Source organism: Pyrgilauda ruficollis, unplaced genomic scaffold (assembly GCF_017590135.1).
Source record: "Pyrgilauda ruficollis isolate IOZ18807 unplaced genomic scaffold, ASM1759013v1 scaffold396, whole genome shotgun sequence".
NCBI classification, from domain to species: Eukaryota; Metazoa; Chordata; class Aves; order Passeriformes; family Passeridae; genus Pyrgilauda; species Pyrgilauda ruficollis.
Window position 1 is genome coordinate 64,741 of NW_024525445.1, and position 2,040 is coordinate 66,780.

Consider the following 2,040-nt stretch of genomic DNA (forward strand, 5'->3'; position numbering starts at 1 on the left):
TTTCTGTTTGGAATATATACAGAAACTTGCTGTCCAGCTGCTTTATTTAAGCATTCTAAAAATGTTTCTATACAATTTTGAAATAAAAGCTATTTTCTTACTGCATCTGTATATGCTTTGTCATTTCCAAATGTGACTGAGTTCTTCTTGACTCGAAGAAACACAATGATGAAGGCTAGCAAGAATGTGTACGGAAGCATCAAAACTCAAATATAGCTTCATTTTCTTTTTTACTTATGTTACAGTTTTAATGAGTTATGAGTCATGTTATTAAAGCCCTATTTGTATAGCACAATGCAATTGGTCACAAGTTAGCCACTGTTACCAGACATGCAACAACAATGTTGCCTACTACTGAAGTTTTCCTGTCAATATTGACAGGAAAATTTTAATGAGTAAGATACCCTCTACACGTGCTTTACTTTGGTAGTATTTTTTTTCTGTTTTGTTGGTTGTTCATGTCACTCTTATGAAACTGTGTGCCCTCTTCCTTGGGTTACAAAGACTGTGTTCAGTGACTCAGTCAAGATTTTTAAAGAAGTGCTAGAACAAAGGATTATGACATATGGCTCAAGTTTCATCTAATTCTTTAAATACAGCTATTGAATTAGGTAGAGGTTAAGTATGCGACTCAAGAAGATCCTCTATTTGTAAATAACAATTCAGGAAATAAAATTGACTACACCCTATGTGAAAGCAAAAGACTTGATGGGTTTTGAGGGAGAGAAGGAAAGGGGCAGGGTTTGCTTGCTTCAATATAGATAAATGTCTCCTGATAAATTTTGTGCTTGTTTCCTCATGAATGGGCTCATAGCAGGAGATTAACTACCCCTGAAAGAATTAAATACTGATCCTCCATAATGTTTGGCAATGTGGCTTAAAACTCTGCATTAATTTTCTAGCTCTGACATGGTTTGTGTGGGGTGTAGCAGATCATTAAAGGACATATAGTACTGTAGCTCAACTGGTGAACTTCTCTTTTGTTCTGTCCTAGACGCTGAGATCATAGTTTAGAGTTTCTGCTGCTTAATGTGGTTGCATAGATTACAAAAGTCATGGGGCAGAGCAATGAGAGCTTTCTCTTCTGAAGTTATCAGCAGTCTTGTTCTGGAGTGGTTATTTAGGGGGAGAAGGAAGGAAGAATTGCTGTTAATTTATAATTTAGCTTTATGACCCATTAAAGATTTCCCTTGCTGGTTTAGGAGTATTACAGTGACTAGAAGATGGACCAAATAGAAGTTTATCCATGTATCTTGTTTCACAGCAATACATAGTGAAGACAAGTAGATGTTGTGTCAGAGATTTCACAAAGTAAACGCAAACATCACAGACAAGTGTGTTGTGTGTATCCAGACAGGGAGGGTGAGCTGAAAACTGGCCCAATAACTGTGCCCAGAGTGTCAAAGCACAAAGTCCAGGTTGAGTCAAGTCAGTAGTGCTGAGCCCCACAGATCAATACTGGGGCTAGTAAAATTCAGCTCTGTTATGATGACCTGAATGATGGGATATATTGTGCACTGGACAAGTGACTGATAAACTGGCTGACTGCTGCCATTGAGAGGGACCTTTACAAGACTGAGAAAGGGGCAAACAGGAACCTCATGAATTTCAACAAAGTAGAAAAGCCTGCACCTGGGGGAAGAATAATCCCATGCACCAGTAATATGTAGGGGACCACCCAGCTGGAAAGCAGCCGTTCAGAAAAGGCCCAAGAGTTCATGGTGGACAAGCTGGCAGCAATACACACTTCCTGCAAAAAAAAGGCCAGGAGTGTCTTTAATCTGCATTAGGCAAAGCACTGACAGGAGGTCTAGTGAAGTGATGCTGTCCTTACTCAGTGCTAGTGCAATCACATCTGGAGTGCTAGGACCATTCTGGACCCTCCAGAACAAGGGTGTTACAGACTCACTGGAATGGGTGTGGTGCAGGACTACAGAGGAGATTAAGGAACAGGAGTATCATTCATACTGAGACCTAGGGAAGTTCCTTCTGCCCAGCAGATCAAGCTTAAGGGAGTTTTGAGCTTTAAGAAGGAGAAAC